Source organism: Hylobates moloch, unplaced genomic scaffold (genome assembly GCF_009828535.3).
Source record: "Hylobates moloch isolate HMO894 unplaced genomic scaffold, HMol_V3 SCAFFOLD_3, whole genome shotgun sequence".
Lineage (NCBI taxonomy): Eukaryota > Metazoa > Chordata > Mammalia > Primates > Hylobatidae > Hylobates > Hylobates moloch.
The window spans coordinates 171,416,186-171,438,467 of NW_026652278.1; the positions used below are offsets into that span (position 1 = coordinate 171,416,186).

The 22,282-nt window shown below is 40.2% G+C and overlaps 1 protein-coding gene across 1 annotated transcript in view; it reads right to left on the reverse strand.

The window, feature by feature from the left end:
• Window positions 1-21,093, reverse strand: part of DCTD (dCMP deaminase) — an 82,829-nt gene extending 61,736 nt beyond the window's left edge. The window contains exon 1 of the mRNA XM_058436915.1: window positions 21,077-21,093. The gene's annotated coding sequence lies outside the window, so the exon portion shown is untranslated. The remainder of the gene's footprint in view (window positions 1-21,076) is intronic.
• Between the last annotated feature and the right edge of the window lie 1,189 nt (window positions 21,094-22,282).

Here is a 22,282-nt window from a genome sequence, read left to right on the forward strand (position 1 = left end):
ACAATGAGAACACATGGACACAGGAAGGGGAACATCACACTCCAGGGACTGTTGTGGAGTGGGGGGAGGGGGGAGGGACAGCATTAGGAAGTATACCTAATGCTAAATGACGAGTTAATGGGTGCAGCACACCAACATGGCACATGGATACATATGTAACAAACCTGCATATTGTGCACATGTACCCTAAAACTTAAAGTATAATAATAATAATAATAATAAAAAGAAAAAAAAGTGTTCTAGCTGGGCACTGTGGCTCACGCCTGTGATCCCAGCTCTTTGGGAGGCTGAGGCGGGCAGATCACGAGGTCAGGAGATTGAGACCATCCTGGCCAACATTGTGAAACCCCGTCTCTACTAAAAATACAAAAATTAGCTGGGCGTGGTAGTGTCCGCCTGTAGTCCCAGCTACTTGGGAGGCTGAGGAAGAAGAATTGCTTGAACCTGGGCGGCGGAGGTTGCAATGAGCTGAGATCACGCCACTGCACTCCAGCCTGGCGACAAACAGAGACTCCGTCTTAAAAAAAAAAAAAAAAAAGCATTCTGCAGCCATAAAAAGAATGAGTTCATGTCCTTTGCAGGGACATGGATGAGGCTGGAAGCCATAATTCTCAGAAAACTAACACAGGAACAGAAAACCAAACACTGCATGTTCTCACTTATAAGTGGGAGCTGAACAATGAGAACACGTGGACACAGGGAGGGGAGCATCACACACCAGGGCCTTCAGGGGGTGGGCAGCATGGGGAGGGAGAGCATTGGGACAAATACCTAATGCATGCGAGGCTTAAAACCTAAATGACGGGTTTATCGGTGCAGCAAATCACCATGGCACGTGTATATCTATGTAACAAACCTGCACATTCGGCACATGTATCCCAGAATTTAAAGTAAAATTTAATAAATAAATAAATTTAAAAAAAATTCTGCCTATACACCATTACCCAAAATGAATCACACTACGTGATCTTTTGGGATGAAGAAAAAAATATTATAACTCTCACTTATAATTAGTTTTATTTTTAAAGTTAAGCTTAACTAATATTAAAAATATGGATAGACAGGAGTATATATGTATAATTTATTTTTAAAAACATATAGATTAGGGCACATGCTCAAAATATTTTTATTGATATATACACAATCAAGTAAGTTTTGAGATTGCTACTAGAGATCATTGCACATCACCGAAAATTTTGGCCAGGGTAATGACATTGCGAAAGGGGAATTTTAGAAAAAACAATCTAAGAGCAATATAGAGGTTAACTTGGAAAGAGCAGATATTCAAATTAGACATGCCAGGTAGGCTTTTTTTTTTTTTTTTTTTTACCATTTGTCTAACACTTTATTCTTTTACATTTGATGTTTCTTTGTCCTTTTTTTAAAATTTTTTTTTATTATACTTTAAGTTCTAGGGTACATGTGCACAACATGCAGGTTTGTTACATATGTATACATGTGCCATGTTGGTGTGCTGCACCCATTAACTCGTCATTTACATTAGGTATATCTCCTAATGCTATCCCTCCCTCCTCCCCCCACCCCATGACAGGCCCCGGTGTGTGATGTTCCCCTTCCTGTGTCCAAGTGTTCTCATTGTTCAATTCCCAGCCAGGTAGGAGGCTTTTGCAAGAATCTAAATATCAACTAGGGTGACGACAGTGGGAAATAGAAAGCCATAGTTATAAGAGATGATGTAAAAGAAGAACTTAAAATATTAAAAGTGAAAAAATAAAAGAATGTGTGGAAATTCTGAGCTAAGTTGGTTGGGGAAAAAAACAGGAATATACATTAGGGGACTCAAACTGCACTATGATTGCCACTGACATACAGACCCACATATATAATGTAGAAGCTACAGTATTATCTGTTTGAACATGAGGCTTGAGATCCTGAAAATTCCCATAGTAGGAGACACACAGTTGAATTACTTAAAATTTTACAGGAAAAAACAGAATTGTGAAGCAAGGATTGTACCCAAACTTATAAAAGTCCTTAGAAATCTTATGTTTCTTATTAGAAATCTTATGTTTCTTATATATAAATCATATGTATTTTATGTTAAAACAACAAATAAGAAAGTCCTTCTAGTTTTTGTATCCACTAAATAAGTAATGGGCTGAGCATGGTGGCTCACACCTGTAATCCCAGCACTTTGGGAGGCTGAGGTGGGCGGATCACCTGAGGTCAGGAGTTCGAGACCAGCCTGGCCAACATGGTGAAACCCCGTCTCTACTAAAAAATACAAAAAATTAGCTGAGCGTGGTGGTGGGTGCCTGTAATCCCAGCTACTTGGGAGGTGGAGGCAGGGAGAATTGCTTGAACCCCGGAGACTGAGGTTGCAGTGAGCCAAGATCATGCCACTGCACTCCAGCCTGGGTGACAGAGCAAGACTCCGTTTCAAAAAATATACATAAAATAAAAATAAAATAAGTAATGAATATTAGATAAGAAATAGCAGTCAGGCTTCCAGCTTCCATTCTGGCACGTAAAATGTTTGGAAGTGCCATTTCATCCTAACAAGTAAAAAACTGAACAAAATGAAAAATCAGCAACTCTTCTTAGATCTGTAAGAAAAGTGAGGTCACAAGGCAAACCACTGCCTCCAAAATTGGACAGGCAAACAAGCAGGTACAGAGTCGTAACTCACCTGAGCAGAAACCTCCACAGGAATCAGTGCTGGGGTAGAAAAACCTAAGCTACAATTGACAAATCGTTGGAGGCTCAGAGCTTCCAGTAAATGATAGGACTGCAAGGAGAAACAAATAAATCCACTACTACAGTGGGGGACTTCAACACTCCTCTATCAGAAATGAACAGATACAATAGGCAGAAATCAGTAAAGACATAATCGAACTCAACATCATCAATCAATTTGATATAACTGATGTCTGTAGACTACTTCATTCAACAGCAGCAGAACATACATTCTTCTGAAGCTGATATAGATAATTCAACAAGATACACTACATTCTGGGCCATTAAATACACCTTAACAAATGTAAAAGAATAGAAATCATATGTCTGCTCTCAGATCACGATGGAATTAAATTACAAATCAATAGCTTCTGGGTGCAGTGGCTCATGCCTATAATCCCAGCACTTTGGGAGGCTGAGGTGGGCAGATCACTTGAGGTCAGGAGCTCAAGACCAGCCTGGCCAACATGGCAAAACCCTGTCTCTACTAAAAATACAAAAATTAGCCGGGTATGATGGTATACACCTGTAGTCTCAGCTACTCAGGAGGCTGAGGCAGGAGAATCACTTGAACTCTAGAGGGCGGAGGTTGCAGTGAGCCGAGATCACGCCACTGCACTCCAGCCTGGCGACACAGCGAGACTCCATCTCAAAAAAAAGAGAAAGAAATCAATAGCAGAAACATAGCTGGGGGCCAGATGTCATGGCTCATGCGTGTAATCCCAGCACTTTGGGAGGCTGAGGTGGGAGGATCACTTGAGCCCAGGAATTAGAGACCAACGTGAGCAACATCACGAGACCCCCATCTCTACAAAAAAAAAAAAAAAAAATTAGCTGGGTGTGGTGGCAGGCTCCTATAGTCCCAGCTGCTATGCAGGAGCCTGAGGTGGGAGAATCGCTTAAGCCTGGGATGTTGAGGCTGCAAGGAGCTGTGATTTTGTCACTGTACTTCAGCATGGGCGACAGAGTGAGACCCTGTCTCAAAAAGAAAAAAAAAAAAAACACATAGCTGGAAAAATTTCAAAACTCAGAGAATTAGCAACATACTTTAACACATGGATCAAAAAAGAAATCTCAAGGGAAATTTTAAAATATTTTGAACTAAATGAAAATGAAAACACAACTTATCAAAATTTGTGGAATATAGCCAAAGTAGTACCTAGAGGAAAATGTATAGCATTGAACACATACAATGATAAAAAGAAACATCTAAAATCATAATCTAAACATTGGCCTTAGAAAACAAGAAAAAGAAGAGCAAATTTAATCCACAGTAAGCATAATAAAGTGACAAAAATTAGAGCAGAAATCAATGAAATTGGAAACACAAAATCAATATAGAAAATCAAAACCAAACTTGTTCTTTAAAAAGATTAATAAAATTGATAAGCTTCTAAACAGGCTAAACAAAAACAAGAGAGGCCACAAATTACTAATACTGAAAATAAAAGAGGGGACATCACTATAGATCCATGGACACTAAAATGGTAATAAAGAAATACCATTCTTTATTACCTATGGTAATACTCTATGCTCACAAAGTTGATAACTTAGATTAAATGGACCATTTCCCTGAAAGATACTGAAATGGAAGAGTTCTCTGACCTCCCTCACAGGACATGTGACAGGGTTGTGGCTTGTCTGTTTGGCCAGCATGTGCACTCAAACCCCTTATGGGAGGGGGAGCACACAGATGGACAGGTGCAGGAACTGGGGCAAACGCTTTTGGGCTCTGGCCCCACAGTAGCATCTAGCGGTGACTGTCTTCAATTCTCATGCCCAGTGGGCATAATACAGTGCTCTTTTAGCTCTACCATTCACAGACAGCTTAAGTGTTGACTGGCTCAGTGCCCTGTTGGTACCTGGGTTCTTGTCCAGCATCCAGGAATAATCAGGTCGCACATGGACTTGAAGGATAGTGAATGTGGGGATTGTATTGGGTGATGGAGATGGCTCTCAGCAGGGTGGATGGGGAGCTGGAAAGAGGATGGAGCAGGAAGATGATTTTCCCCTGGAGTTTGGCTGTCCCATAGTCAATCTCTCCGACCATCCCCAGCTGACTTCCTCTCAAAATTCAGACGTTCCTTCTCTTCTCTCCTCTGCTGTGCCACTCTTCCACTCCTCTGCTCTTCTGTTTGTCTGCTCATCTGCTCATCTGCTAGTGGAGCCTGGGTTTGGGGTTTATATGGGTACAGGACAGGTGGGCATGGTGGGCCAAAAAGCAAATTTTGGGTACAAAAAAAGGAACGCCTGTTCCCATTTAGGGCCATAGGTTTCCAGGCTTGGGGGTAGGGCCTTTGCTGGGGAACTGCCCTCTTCTACCCAGTATTTATTTCCCTGTCTCCTGTCCATATCAACATGATATGCCAAAACTCACAAAAGAAGAAATAGACATACGATATGAATAAGCCTATGATATAGTTTGGATATTTCTCCCCAACCAAATCTCAAGTTGAACTGTAATCCCGAATGCTGGAGGTGAGGCCTGGTGGGAGGTGTTTGGATCATGGGGGCAGATCCTTCATGGTGCTGTCTTCATGATAGTGAGCTCTTGTGAGATGTGGTCATTTAAAAGTATGTGGCACCTCCCCTGCCACTCTCTCCCTCTATTGCTCCTGCTTTCCATGTGATGTGCCTGCTCCTTCTTTACCCTCTGTCATGATTGTAAGCTTCTCGAGGCTTCCCTAGAGGCCAAGCACATGCCAGCACCATGCTTCCTGTAAAGCCATTAAACCTCTTTTCTGTATAAATTACCCAGTCTCAGGTAGTTCTTTATAGCAGTGAGAGAATGCAGTAATACAACTAGGCAGAGCACAGAGGATTTTGAGGGCCGTGTATGATACTACTGCCCTTACCCACAGGGGCCTAAGTATAGGGCTAATACACAATGGCATTCCTAGGAGCTGGGTGCGTGTGTAACCAATAGGGTATTTCTTGACATATGCAATCAAAGGCATCGAGAATGGATGATGAAGTCCCAGAGTGGTGGCTCACACCTGTAATCCCAGCACTTTGGGAGGCCAAGGTGGGTGGATCACCTGATGTCAGGAGTTTGAGACCAGCCTGACCAACATGGTGAAACCCTGTCTCTAGTAAAAATACAAAAAAATTATCTGAATATAGTGGCGGCCACCTGTAATCCCAGCTACTCGGGAGGCTGAGGCAGGAGAATCTTTTGAACCCGGGAGGCAGAGGTTGTTGTGAGCCAAGATCGCGCCACTGCACTCCAGCCTGGGTGACAGAGCAAGACTCTGCCTCAAAAAAAAAAAAAAAAAAAAAGAATGGCCGATGAAAAAGTAGAGGTCAGCTGAGCGAACAATGCCAATGTCATCATGCCCCCTCATTAATAGGACCATATGTAGACAAGGTGAAAAACTGGGGTTCTAGCCTAGGCCCATCTTACAGTGGGGCTCCCCCACACTCATTTGGTAGTCATCATCCTGGTTCCAGAATCCATGACCTGGGCAGGCACACTGAGCCACTGGCAATATCCCCACTTGACTCTGTGACTTGTGAAGTAAGAGGAGTAGTATCCTACTTATAGCTGGCGGTGGCCAATCAGAAACAATAGCACAAAATATTAGGTGGAATGGCAGAGATTAAGACAATCTTCGGAGACTTTAAAGGATACAAGGGTGGTGGTCTTCATTACATCCCCATTTTTTTTTTTGAGACAAGGTCTAGCTCTGTTGCCCGGGCTGGAGTGCAGCAGCACAATCTTTGCTCACTGCAACTTTGACCTCCCGGGCTCAAGCGATCTTCCCACCTCCACCTCCTGAGTAGCTGGGACCACAGGTGCGCACCCCCATGCCCAGCTAATTTTTGTATTGTTTCTTGGTAGAGACAGGGTTTTGCCATGGTGCCTAGGCTGGTCTTGAACTCCTGGGCTCAAGTGATCCACCTACCTCCCCCTCCCAAAGTGTTGGGATTACAGGCATGAGCCACCACGCCTGGCCTACGTCCCCATTTTATTACCAGTCTAGCCCCTGTAAAAACCAGATGGCTCATGACAGATGACAGTAGACTTCTACAAACATAATTAGGTGATAGCCCCAATGGAAGTTGTTAATCCAGAAGTGTCTTCTCTAGAACAGACCTTCACAGTCTTTGCAAATGTGTTCTTTTCTCACACTCATCAGGAAGTAGGATCAGAAGCAGACTGCAATCACTTGAGATGGACAACAGTGCACATTTATGGCCTTGTCTCGGGGCTATGTTAGTTCTGAAAATACAGTCAGAAGAGTTCTGCTGTTACATAGAACAGCCCACTGGTCTACTTTATTGATGACATTGTGTTCATCAGACCTGATAAGCTGGAAGTGATAAATATCCTAGATGCCCTGGTAGGACACACCTGCTCCAGGGGACGACAGAGAGACTAGAAAGATTCAGGTGCCTCACACAATGCTGCAGTTATTAGGAGTCCAGTCGTCTAGCGCGTGTTGTAATATCCTCTCCAAGGTAAAAAACAAGTTCTCTCGCCTTATTTCTCAGCCCATGCAGAAAAAAGTGCAATATTGAGTAAGCCTCTTTGGTTTGGGAAGCAGCATATTCCATGCTTGGGATCATCTCTATGACCAACTTATTGGCTGGCTCAGTGCTGCTGGTTTTGGCTGGGGTCCAGAACAAGAGAGGGCTCTGAAGCAGATTCAGTCTAGGGGGCAAACAGGCCTGCTGCTTGGGCCTCATGTCCTGGAAGATCTCTTGGTTCTGGAAGTATCTACAGTAGATAAAGATGTTACATGAAGTCTCTGGAAATTCCCTGTAGAAGCGATATAGCACAGAACCCTAGAATCCTGAAGCAAGGCCGTGTCATCTGCTAGATGAACGTATACACCATTTGAAAAGCAGCACCTTTCATGTTAGAGGACCCTGACCCTGGTGAAAACTGAGTGTCTCACACGGGACATCAAGTGATGCTGACACCAGAACTGCCTCTTAGGAGCCGGCAAACCACCAGACACATGGTTGGTGATTCCAGCAGGATTCCACTGTATGATGGGAGCAGTGTGTTTGAGATCAGTTTTGAGCCAGTACAGAGACCACAAGTGAGCTGTCAAACCCAGCCACCTAGGCCCAGTGCTACCTAACTCTCCTGCGCTATACTGAACAGCATCCCTCCAAATTCATGTCTACATCCACCTCCGACTGTGACTTTATTTGGAAATAGGGTCTTTGCAGATATAATTAGTTAAGATTGGGTCATACTAGATTAGGGTGGCCCTAAATCCAATGAATGGTGTCCTTACAAGGAGGCCATGTGGGGGCCGGGCACAGTGGCTTACACCTGTAATCCCAGCACTTTGGGAGGCCGAGGTGGGTGGATCACTTGAGGCCAGGAATTCAAGGCCAGCCTGGCCAACATAGAGAAACCCCATCTCTACTAAAAGTACAAACGTTAGCCAGGCGTGGTGGTGCAGGCCTGTAATCCCAGCTACTCGGGAGGCTGAGGCACAAGAATTGCTTGAACCCGGAAGGCGGAGGTTGCAGTGAGCCAAGATCGTGCCACTGCACTCCAGCATGGGTGACAGAGCAAGACCCTGTCTCAAAAATAAAAAAAAAAGAAGAAGAAGAAGAGAAAGGCCATGTAGGGAAGGAGGCAGAAATGGGAGTTATGCTGCCACAAGACACATGAAGCCCCCAGAAACTAGAGGAAGCACAGCATTCTCTTCTAGAGCCTTTGGAGGGACTTTGGCCCTGCTGACACCTTAATTTCAGACTTTCAGCCTCTAGAACTGTGAGATAATAAATTTCTATTATTTTAAGCCATCCAGTTTGTGGCACTTTTTATGAGAGCTCTAAGAAAAGAATATGTGCACCAGCATCCCTCCCTCGTCTCACACTGATGGCCAGAGGACAGAGAGAAAAAATGGCCTAGCTCAAAGATGGGTCAGTGGAGTATGTTGATCCCAGCTAAAAATAGGCTGCTGCTACTTGACAGATCTACCCGAAGGTGGCCCTGAAAGATGGTGATGAGGAAAAAGTCCTCCCACTGGGCCAAGCACTGGACACAGCACCTAGTGATACCTTTGTATCGAGAAGAACATGGTTCAAGGTCAGCGTACGCATGGACTCTTAGGCACAAGCTTTTGGGTCGTGGACTCTCAGAATGGTTTTTGCTGGTTTGTTAAGGGCATGGAAAGAACAAGTTTGAAAAATGGGAACCAGGAAGTCTAGGGGAGAGACATACATACAGATAGACCTGGGGAAGAGGACACAAAACGTGAAGATCTTTGCATTGCATGGCAGAACAGGCATTCAGCAAGGAGGCAGAGAGTATGGCACAGCCAACTGATGCTAGCCAGCCTCTCCCCTTGCCACCCCAACACTTGCTAAAGTGCCTGTGAACGGAGCAGCCCCTATGGCACAGATGGAGGCTCCGGATGGGATGTGTGGAATGTGCTTCCTCTTTCTGTGATACTTTTCTTCCTGGTATCTACATGCTTGGCTAACTCTCTCCTGGACAAATACCCCTTCTCAGTGAGACACAGCTGCAAAGGCACATTGATCTGGGAAGCTAGTGAAGCTTCAGTTTTGGGGTACATAATTCCCACAGTCCCTGTGTGTGCTAGAAGTTGCTGGTAGTTGTACAGCATGGAGAGGTGAGGCCAGTTTATGATTAGAAAGCATTTCTATGTCAGCATTCCTGGGAAATTGCCTAATCAGAACATAGGGACCTGTAACGCCATTGTTACAGAAATTACTTGCAATCTTTTCTAATTCTAAATACATATTCAAAACTCTGATTTCCCTTCAGCTGGTATAAATCTTTCACCTATTGTCAAGTATTAACTTTAGGGACTAATTTTGTGTTCTAAGTTTGTGTTGTTTTTTTTTTTTTTTTGAGACGAAGTCTTGCTCTGTTGCCCAGGCTGGAGTGCAGTGGCGCGATCTCGGCTCACTGCAAGCTCCTCCTCCCGGGTTCATGCCATTCTCCTGCCTCAGCCTCCTGAGTAGCTGGGACCACAGGTGCCCGCCACCATGCCTGGCTAATTTTTTGTATTTTTAGTAAAGATGGGGTTTCACCATGTTAGCCAGGATGGTCTTGATCTCCTGACCTCGTGATCCACCCACCTCGGCCTCCCAAAGTGCTGGGATTACAGGCGTGAGCCACCACGCCCAGCCCCAAGTTTGTGTTTTTTAAGGAGGAGGGCCCTTCAAATTGTATAAGCTTTGGGTCCCACAAAACCTGGCTGCTCCTGCCTGTCCCAGTTACTTCATGGAACACTATTCCTGCCCCATCCCTGCATCTTGGCACCCGATATCACTTACTCTGCTTCAATTTTTTTTTCTTTTTCATAGCACTCATCGCCTTCTAACATACTATCTGTTTATTTCTGCTTGTTGCTCATTATCTGATTCCCATCATTAAAATGTAAGCTCCAAGGAGCAGGCATCTTAGTTTTGGCTGATGGAAAAACCAAATTTTATCAAAATATTTTAAGAGGTTTATTCTGAGCCATTAGTAGTGATCACGGCCCGGGGCTACACAATTCCAAGAGTTCCTGAGAAAATGTGCCCAGGTGGTGAGGTTACAGTTTGGTTTTATACATTTCTGGGAGACAGGAATTGCAGACAAGATCATAAATCGATACACAAAAGGGATACATTGGTTTAGTCCAAAAAGGCGAGACATCTCGAAGTGGGGGCTTACAAGCCGTAGGTGGGTTTTAGGGATTCTTTTGTTGACAACTGGTTGAGAGATTTAAGTTTTGCCTAAAGACTTGAAGTCAGTAGAAAGGAATGCCTGAGTTAAGATAAGGAGGTCTGCTCCTGTCATGTGATGCATACCAGAATTAGGTTGGAAAGTAAGCCACATTATACCAGGTTAACTTTTTAAAATCCATTTAGCTGGGACTACAGTCATGTGTCCCCCACACCTGGCTGGTTTTTGTATTTTTAGTAGAGATGGAGGCCAGGTTGGTCTCAGACTCCTGGCCTCAAGTGATCCACTCACCTTGGCCTCCAAATATGCTGAGATTACAGGCGTGAGCCACCACACACGTCCAAGCCTGGAGTTTTCAATACATCAGTTGGGTGCTGGGTTTTAGGATAATTTGGAACCTAAGCAACCTCATTCGGAAAGATAGATTTCTGTATTTAATAGTAAAAATGAATTTGAAATACAGATTTTTCCATAGAAAAAAAGTTCTTTTTAAGAAAAAAAACTAATGAGATTTTATGGTTTATAGGGCTTAACTCCTCAGGCCCCTTAGATAGGAATTTGGACAAGAGAAAAAAGGTCAGAGTTCAGTCCTCAGGGTTATTTATGGATTCCCTGTGCCTAGTAGAGTGTGTGCTTATACTGGGTACCCAATAAGTATGAGTGGATGAGGAGAAAGAAGGGAAGGAGGGGGTGATGGGGGAAGAAAGAGAGAAAGAAAAGGAAGAAAGCGAGCAGATGGAATGATGATGCTCAGGACCCACTACCCCAAAATATGACTAGAGGAGACCAGAATATGCCACCCCAAAATACACCTCTTTGACACATTGATTATTTTGAGCTGGTTATTTTGAGAAACTGCAGACATAAAGTCAGCTCTGAAAAGTTGTCCTTCTGTAAAAGTAATTTACATCTATAAAGGATCTCTCTACACTTGGTGGGATGCTCCCTCTCTGCACCAGGAAGGAAAGGATGGTTAAATCTCCAGAGACTCTTGAGCAGTGGTGAAGGCATCACCTGAAATCTGCATAACAAGCCTTGCCTTTGTTTAAGGAGATTTTCTTGGCCATCTCTTTGTTTCACACAAGGGACAGCATTTAAGTCTGAAGTTTAGACTCCTTCTCGGAGAGCCAGTCTAGAGATTCACTTATTTCTCTGTTTTTTTCCCCCTGTATACATGAGGTACACATGTTAATAAACCTCTGTTCATTTTTATCTTGCTAATCTGTCTTTTGTTATAGGAATTATGAACTAAGCACTATAGTTCAGAACTACAAAGGGTAGAGAGAAAATTCTTTTCCTCCCTTCCAGAGGACACAATTAAGAGCCATAGCAGCCAGTAATGCCAGCCAGAGCTGATAGGACTGAAAGGGAGGGGTGTCCATTGGCCCTGGTCAGCCAAAATAATAGACCACAAATTCATGAGCCACAAGTGTCACCAGTGAGTGCCATCTGTGCACAGGAAGCAGGTAACTAGAGACATCAACAATGAGGCCAGCAATCATCCAGAAGGCAGCACAAGCAGCTGGGCTTGGGGACCTGAAGCCCCCATCTCCTCACCACCCTAGGACGGCCCTCACTAAGCATCTATATCCAAACACTATCTTAGGGAGGAGAAGCAAAAGGGGAAAACCTTGGAACATCTGAACATTTACCTGGACTAGAGTATTCAAGCCAGAAGAGAGAGCTTTACTTGGCAAGCCATTTCTCCTCCTCCCACAAGCATCCTACACACATAGACTGGAAGTTTGAGAACAAGATTATATCAATGATAGAAAATAAATCATGTGTTCTTTGGGTATCTGAGTAGTAGTATATTGCCTTGTAAGGACTAAGTAAAATTAGTGATAGTGTTAAAGAAAAATTAACCAATGATGCCTCTTAAAGTGCCATAAGGCAGGCTTTATTCAGGACCATTGTGATCGTCTTGGGACCGCTACAATGGAGTCTTGCTATGGTGGGGAGAAATTGGCCTCGACTCTGAACATAGCATGGGCAAGTGAACTTATAGCCAAGGAATGATGGGGGGTGGTCAGTGGATAGAAAATTACTAAGAGGAAATGTCAGGGTAAGGGGGATTCTGGCTAACCTGACCTAATAGGATTCTTGCAGAAGACAAGCCAGGGCAATCAGACATCATCTGGGGGCTGATGGAGGATGAGAAACCCAATCAGATATCAAGGATGATCAGATACGGAGGGTGGGAGGTTCTGGCTAACTTTACTTAGAAGGGTTCTTTTTCTAAAACTGGATTTTACAAGGAAGTGCACAGATGGGCCTAGGAAAAGGCTCTTGAGCAAAGCTTGGCCAAGCCCAGAATCTTTGTAAACAGAGGAACACAGAATAACTGGTGGTATTTCGGTATGTTTTATTCTGAAAGGTCTGAGAGCATCCAACAAAAGGAGGTGTGCCATCAATATTTTGGACTATTTTATAACATGTCTTTTTTTGTATTTTTACTTGCATGTTGCTTACTTTTGACTAATGACAACATCTACAAAATAAGAGACACCTGGCGATTTTTATTGTGCATGTGTTTACAAAATCTTGCTTCAAATCATTTATAGCACTTTGTCACGCAATCTTATGGCATGCAGCTTCTCCTATATTAAACATTAGATTAAATTAATTGGACTTTTAAAACATTTTGTTAAACAAAGTAATGAAGTAAACAAGAATCCCTAATAAATATCTAATTTATATTCACATTTATACTCCAGGCCCAGGTTCAGGAATACATATTGTGTAGACACAGACACAGACACGCACTCTCTCTCTCCCTCTCTCTCTCTCTCTCTCTGTCTCACACACACACACGCACACATACAGCCTTAGCCTTAGATGTGAAAAAGCGTCTTGTCTGGAAAAGGAAAACACCTATCTGAAACTTAAAGAGGCTGGAAATATGAAATTTTTTTTCTGGAATAAATAAAATCCCACTTTGCCTTGCTCCCTTCAGAATGTGGTGGAAAGCCTTTCCACTTAGGCAAGGGCTAATTGTTCAATAGAAAATGCCCATGAAGCTCATTGTAATGGGATTCTATCTATCTATCTGTAATTTCCATTCCCAGAACCAAATACTTTCATCTGTTCCCATGTCTTCCAAAACATTAGTACCCTTGGTGGTAAAGGGAAACATCTACAGATTGTCATTTCATTTTTGAGAGCCATTCAGAAAGAAAGAGGCAGACTACAAGCCTGGGACTAAGAACAGATTGAATTCATTAAAAAGACACAAGCCAAACTGTTCATCTCTGGTACATGAAAAATTATCACTGTTGTTGTTAAAACCATATGTTCTAGGTAAGAGGACAGGTTTTGTATTCACTCCAACATTTGTTCTGAGGAATGCTGATGTACTTAATGCTAGTATGTGCTTAGCAGTAATTTGCAAATATGAAAAGTAACCAAGAGTTCAAGAAATGAGTAAGGAAGGTCAGAAACCTCATCTGAGATATTTCCCAGTTATCACTGATAATATCATTGAAGTATCATCATATATCATGTCCGAATGTTAGAGCATAGACAAAGATCTACCTCATCATTTGTCATCATTTCATAGCTTTCAGTATACAGGGTCAGACTTTAAAAGAGTTTGTTTCCTTCTTAAAAAAAAAAAAGTCTTACTTTTTTTTAAGTTTCCATGCAGTGAAATTGGTAGAGGCTTTGATCACTTGACCTGAAATGATACTGATTTGTGTCTTTCAGCTGAAACTCTGCTCAGTTCCCCAGACTGGGTTTAAAAAAAAAGCAACACCCCACTTAATTGAAGTATAGCATATGAAGTACACATGAAGTATAGCAATGTGCACTATATAGAAAATCATAAGGTGTTCAGCTTGATGAATTACAACCAGGTGAACACACTCACAATTTATGTATCCATTCTATATTTGATAGGATTTGGTTGTTTCTAGTTTTGGCTGACTAATGTTATAAGAACATTATTGTTCGTGTCTTTTGACACACGTGGGTATGCGCTGCTGTTGGTTCCATAGCTAGGAGTGCAATTGTTTGGTTACAGAGTACATACATATATTCAATTTTAATAGATAATGCCAGTCTTACAAAGAAGTTGCACCAATTTACATTACCACCAGGCATTTTTGGGAATTATAGTTGCTCATGTCTCTTCCTATTCCTTGGTAGCATCAGCCTTTTTAAGTTTGGCCATTTCAGTGGGTTGTATCCCATTGTGGTTTAATTTGCATTTCCCTGAAAACTAATAAGGTTGAATATCTTTTCCTACATTTTTGGCCCCTTAAATATCTTCTTTTGTGAATAGCCTAATAGAAAATTGTGCCCACTTTTCTAGTGTGTTACCTTTTCCTTTTTGATTTGCAGGAATTCTATGTAAATTCTGGAAACCATTTCTTCATTAGTAATATGCATTCCACATATTTTCCCTTTCTTTAGCTTTAAAAACTCCCTCAATGAGATATTTTGATGAACAGAAATTATTATTAGGTTGTCCAATTTATCAATCTTTTGACTTAATGTTATTGCCTTTTCTGTCCAAAAAAATTTTCTTACGCACAGGTCATGAAGAAATGCTCCTATGTTATTTTCTAAAAGCTTTATCATTTTACTTTTCACATTGCACAGTCCACCTAGAATTGATTTCTGTGTATAGCGTAAAGTAAGAGTGAAGTTTTCTTTTATTCTTAAAGTAGATAACCAATAAATTTAGCACCCGTTATTGAAATGACTGTTTTTCCACCAGGTCTCTGCATTTATAAAATTCAAGTGTCCGTATATGTGTTGCTCTGTTTCCAGACTCTCTATTATATTCCACTGGTCTATTTATCCATTTGTACCAATCCCACACTTAGTGCAATTACTGTAATTTTAAAAATTACTGTATCGTTATAGGTCTTTCTATAGGGTAGAATAATTTCCTCTCATTCTTGGGTTTGGCTATTTTTGGTCTTTTGCATGTCCACATTCATTTTAGAGTCAGCTTGTAAATTGCAATGAAAATTGTGGGGCTTTTAATTCAAATTGTTTAGAATCTATGTTAGTTGGGGGAGAATTAACATTTTACAATATTGAGTCTTATAATCTATAAAAAATACATCAATAAACAGTAAATCTATAGGTCTAGTTTTCCTTTAATTTAGTTTTTTATTTGTGTTTAATTATTAATAATTTAATTTAGTGACATAATATTTTCAATAGATTTTTGCATGTCTTGAACATTTTAGATATATTTCCAGATATTTCCTTTTTGATGATATTATAAATTATAACTTATAAATTAGTTTTATTGGTTTGGGATATATAAAATACAATTTATTTTTTAATTAACCTTGGATCCAATATTAATGAATGTACTTATTAATTCTAACAGTATATCTGTACGTTCTTGTAGATATTCTACATATAAAACTCACATTGTCTGCAAATAATGACAGTTTCATATTTTCCTTTCCGAATTGTGTATTTCTATTTTTTTCATCTTCCCTTGTTGCATTGGCTAAGACCTACAGAACACTGTTGAATAGGAAAGGTGATAATAGGCATTTTTGTCTGTTTCCCAGTCTCACAGGGAAAGCTCTTAATGTTGTGCCATTAAACGTGGTGTTTGTTTCAATTTTTAAAATACCCTTTCTCAAATCAAGGAGATTCATTTCAATTCCTAATTTGCTAAAATTTTTAAAAATCATATAATGGATCTTGACCAAATGCTTTTCTGCACCCACCTCAGCCTCCCAAAGTGCTGGGATTACAGGTGTGAACAACCAGGGCTGGCCACAATATTTCAACTTTATGATGGCACCTATGTAACCATTCTGTTTTTCACTTTCAGTATAGTATTTAACAGATTACATAAGTTATTCAACAGTTTATTATAAAATAGGCTTTGTGTTGGATGATTTTGCCCAACTATAGGCTAATGTAGGTGTTCTGAACATGTTTCAGGCTTTGATGTCTGGTAGGTTAATTGTATAAAATTCATTTTCAACTTACAATGGGTTTATTGGGACACAACTCCATTATAAGTTAAGGAGTCTCTGTATTTGCCAACAACAGCACTGAAGATGTGAGTGGGAATATTGGAGTCAAGAATTGACACCAGACAGGTCATTCAAATCCACAAGAACAAATGAAGAGAACTAGAAATGGTAAATTGGTAGATTAATATAACAGATGCTATGAATATATACTTGCTTTCTTCTCTCAGCATCTTTAAAATACATAAAATTTAAAATAAAAACAAAAAAATTAAATACATATAATTAAATGTTATAATTACATAATTATAGCAATGTATTGTTGGGTTTGTAACATTTATAGATGCAATATGTATAACAATAATAGCACAGAAGGGTGGGAAAGAGAATGGAGCTATACAGAAGTGACATTTATATATCTAATTGAAATTAAGTTACTGTAAGTCTCATGTAGAATCTGAAGTAACTCTGACTAGTTAACCAATATATCAGAAGGCCTAGACCAATCACTAAGAAAATAACTTAAAAAACATAGTGAAAAAAGTCATTAAAGGAATTAAATCATAACACAAGCAAATGTTTGCTTACTGTAAAATAAAGCAGTAAAGGAGGGATAAAGAAAATAAAGAACAAAAAAGATATGAGACACAGAAAACAAAAAGTAAAATGGCAGACAAACCCAATGATATCAATAATATTACATATAAATGAATTAAACAACCTAATCAAAAATCAGAAATTGTTGGGCTAAACTTTTTTTAAAAGATCCAAATATATGTTGTCTATAAGAAACACACTTTAGACTCAAAGATACAAATACACTGAAACTAAAAGAGATAGGGAAAATACGCAAATAGAAAAATATGTAAAAGACAGAAAACCATTTAAAGAGCAACCATAAAAAAGCTGGAGTGGCTGAACTAATATCAGACAAAATAGACTTTAAAACAGAAAATGCTATTAGAGATAAAGAGGAACATTTTGCAATAATAAAAATGTCAATCCATCAGGAAGATATAATAATTACAAACATATATACCTAATAAGAGAGCCCCAAAATACATAAAGCAAAAACCGACAGAAATGAAGGCTGTTATGGACTGAATGCTTGTGTCCCCCATAACTCATATGCTGAAACTCCAAATCCCAAAATGTGATGGTATTAGGAGCTGGGGCCTTTGGGCCCTAACTTAGGTAATGAGAGTGGAACCCTCATGTATGGGATTTGAGCCCTAGTAAAAGACAATTCAGAGAGCTAGTTTGCTCTTTTCCTGCCATTGAGGAAAACAACAAGAAGTTAGCTGTCTGCAGTCTGGAAAGGCCCCTATCCAGAGCTTGACCTGCTGGTCCCTGATCTCTATTTCCAACCTCCATAACTGTAAGAAATAAATTTCTGTTGTTTATAAGTCATCCAGTCTATAATACTTTGTTATAGCAGCTTGAACTAAGACAGGAAGAAATTGACAATTGAATAATACTATTTGGAGTCTTCAATGCCCCACTTTCAATAATGGACAGAAGCAGGCAGAAGGTAGGCTGGGCATGGTGGCTCACACCTGTAATCCCAGCACTTTGGGAGGCCAAGGTGGGTGGATCACCTGAGGTCAGGGGTTCAAGACCAGCCTGGCCAGCATGGTGAAATCACGTCTCTACATCTAATAATACAAAAATTAGCTGGGCATGGTGGTGTACACCTGTAATCCCAGCTACTCAGGAAGCTGAGGCAGGAGAATCGCTTGAACCCAGGAGGCAGAGGTTGCAGTGAGCCACCATTGCACTCCATCCTGGGCAACAAGGTGAAACTCCATCTCAAAAAAAAAAAAAAAAAAAAAAAAAGGAAAAGAAAAAGAACTAAGCACAAGGTAAACAAGGAGATAGATTACTTGAACAACAATATAAACCAACTAGATCAATGCTCATCTATAGACTACAACCAACAACTGCAGAATACACATTCTTCTCATTCTCCAGAATAGACCATACGCTAGGTTATAAAACAAGCCTCAGTAAATTTAAAATGAATAGAACTATTAAAAGAGTATGTTGTCAGACTAAAATGTAGTCAAGTTAGAAAACAATGACAGAGAGAAATTTGGGAAACTCACAAATACATGGACTTAAACAACACACTCCTATATAAAAATGAATGTGTTGAAGAAAAATCAGAGAATGTATTAGTTTGTCAGAGCTGTCATAACAAAGTGCTACAAACTGAGTAGTTAAAAAACTTATTATCTCACAGTTCCGGAGTCTGGAAGTTCAAGATCAAGGTGTTAGCCAGGCCATTCTCCCTCTAAAGATGCTAAGGAAGGATCTATTCCAGTTTAAATGGGTGAACTGCATCTTATAAAGCTATTACAAAAAATGTATTGCAGACATCATGATATTTTTAACCTAAATACTTTAGAATGTACCTTCTAAGAACTGCTACTAAGAAGTTCTGTAAGTAAATAAATAGGCATTTCCTCTGATCCAGAGGTCTAGTGTTTCTGCATGTGTGCGTGTGTGTGTGTGTGTGTGTGCGCCTGTGTTTTTGTGACTGTGCAAGTAGGGTAACATCTCAGACCCTTCACTGTTTCAGAGCCAATAGTACATAGAACCCTTCTGTACATTGATCCAAGATATAGTGCAGACTTTCTCAAAAGACTGTCCAAGACTGTCTCTTGCCCAGCTTCTGGTAGTTTTTTGACTTATGGCTAAATAACTCCAATCACCGTTTTCCCTGTATTCACGTCTGCCCAAAATTCTCCATGTTATAAGCACACTAGTCATATTGGAGGCCTGGCCCGCCCTACTCCATTGTGACCTTATTTTAACTAATTACATCTGCAATGATCCTATTTCCTAATAAGGAATACAGGGACTTAAGACTTCAACATAGGCATTTGGCGTAGGGGGTACACAATTTAACCCATAACACAAGGGCAATTTTGAAACACTTTGGGATGAATGGAAATGAAGACACAACATATCAAAATTTATGGATACAGTTAAAACTGTACTTAGAGGAAACTTTATAGTTGTAAATGCCTGTATAAAAAGTAGAAAGATCTCAAGTCAATAATTTAACCTTCCACCTTAAGACACTGGGAAAAGAAGAGCATCCCAAACATAAACCAAACAGAAAGAAGGGAATCATGAAGATTCAAGTGGAAATTAATGAAATGAAGAATAGACAAACAGTGAAAATCAATAAAATCAAATGCTGGTTCTCTGAAAAGACCAAAAAAATTGACAAGCCTTTAGCTAGATTAATCAGGAAACAGAGAGAAGACTCAAATTACTAAAATCAGAAATGAAAGAGGGGACATTACTGCCAACCTTAAAGAAATAAAAATAATTATAAGGGAATACTATGAACAACTGTATCTCAATAAGTTAGATAACTTAGATGAAATAGATAAATTTCTGGTAAAATTGACTCAAGAAGAATTCAAATGGCATGTATAATAAGTAAAAAGATTGAATTAGTAATAAAACTTTTTAAAAACTTCCCACAAAGAAAAGCTCAGGCCCAGGTGCTTCACTGGTGAATTCTACCAAACACTCAAGGAATAATTAACAGCAATTCTTCCCAAACTCTTCCAAAAGAACAGAAAAGTAGGGAAAACTTCCTAAATCATTCTATGAGGTCAGATACCAAACCAGACAAAATTTCACATGAAAATGAAACTACAGACCAACATCTCTTGTGAATATAAATGTAAAAATCCTCAACAAAATATTAGCAAACTGAACTCAGCAACATATAAAAGGGTTATACGCCATGACTAAATGAGTTTTGTCTTAGGAATGCAAGGTTAGTTTAACATTCAAAAATCAATTGATGTAATACACTTAATCAATAGAATGAAGGGCAAAGACCACACAATTACTCAATAGATGCAGAAAGAGCATTTGACAAAATCCAACAACCTTTCATGATAGAAACACTCAACTGCAATTCTACCCCTAGGAAAAATAAAAACATATGACCATTCATAAACACAAACAAGAATGTTAATAGCAGCATTATTCATCATAGTCAAAAAGTGAAAATAATCCAACTGTCCATCAATCGATGAATGAAGAAACAAAATGTAGTATATCTATACAATGGAATATGACTTATCAGTGAGAAGGAATGGCATAATGATACATGCTACAATGTAGATGACCTTGAAAACATTATGCTAAGTAAAAGAAGCCAGTCATAAAAGACGACATATTGTATGATTCCATTCATATAAAATGTCTAGCATATGAATGTCTCTAGAGACTGAAAGTAATTCATGGCTACCTAGGGCTAGAGGGGTCTGTAAGGATTGAGAGGTGATAGTTAAAGGGTATAAAGTTTATTTTGGAGGTGATGAAAATGTTCTACAATTCATTGTCTTGATTGCATGATTCTGTAAACATGCAAAAAAAGTAAATAATTTAAATGAATGAAAATGTATAATTTAAAATGTAGAATTTAAATGAATGTGAAATGTATAATTTAAATGGGTGAATTGTATCTTATAAAGCTGTTGCCAAAATATTTATTGCAGACATCACGACGTTTTTGTCTAAAAATACTTTAGAATGTATCTCCTAAGAACTGGCACTAAGAAGTTCTCTAAATAAATAAGTGTTTATTTTCTCTGATCCAGAGGCCTAGTGTTTCTGCTTGTGTGGGTGTCTTGTGTATGTGTGTGTCTGTGTGACTGTACAAGGAAGATAACATCTCAGGCCCTTCACTGTTTCAGAGCCAGCAGTACATGAAACCCTTCTAAACACTTACCCAAGATGTAGTCCAGACTTTCTCAAAAGACTGTCCAAGTGATGATGGCATTTTTCAGCCCTCTTCAGTGAATGACTCCATTTATTTGGGTGTGCCCAAATGACAACACTCTTGCAAAAGAAATGAGATAAAAAATAATGAGTAGGTCAGGCATGGTGGTTCATGCTTGTAATCCCAGCTCTTTGGGAGGTCGAGGTGGGAGGATCACTTGAGCCCAGGAGTTTGAGACCAGCCTGGCCAACATGGCAAAACCCTGTCTCTACAAAAAAATAAAAATTAGCCAGGCATGGTGGCATATGTCTGTGGTCCCAGCTACTCAGGAGGCTGAGGTGGGAGGATCACTTGAGTCTGGGAGGTCAAGGTTGCAGTGAGCTGAGATCATGCCATTGTATTCCAGCCTGGGCAACAGAGCAAGACCCTATCTCAAAATAATATTAATAATGTGTAAAATTTCCTCCTCTCTTGCTGTATTAGTCCATTTTCACACTGCTGATAAAGACATACCCGAGACTGGGAAGAAAAAGAGGTTTAATTGGACTCATAGTTCCAAGTGGCTGAGGAGGCCTCACAATCATGGCTGAAGGTGAAAGGCATGTCTCACATGGCAGCAGACAAGAGAAGAGAGTTTGTGCAGGGAGACTCCTGTTTTTAAAACCATCAGATCTCCTGAGACTTACTCACTATTACGAGAAAGGCAATGGGAAGACCTGCCTTCATGATTTAATTACCTCTCACCAAGTCCCTCCCACGACACATGGGAATTCAAGATGAGATTTGGATGGGAACACAGCAAAACCATATCACTTGCCTAAGAGAAAATCTCTAACCGTGGACTTGTCTTTCCATCATTCCTGTCAGCTTGAGTTGCTGAATGACGTGTGGAGGAGAGTCACCTGCCAACCCAGAAAACAAGCTCTGAACTCAGACTCGAATGCAAATTAGACTGCTTTCTTGTTGGCCTCACCACATTTTTGTGTCCTGCACTATAGCAGGAAGTGCAGTCCTAACAGAGTCATCTTTAGACTCACAAAGGAAGAGAGCTGCTCTTCTGTGTTCTCCCCGCATTCCCTCCTCCAGTGCATCTTCAGAGAGATAAATCCTTCCTCTGAAGCTGTGGCTCCTGATATTCATCAATTTGCAGGAATATTTACCTCAGAAGCCAGGAGGATTTGCAGCTGCTACCTGACAAGGAAAAGGACCTCCTAG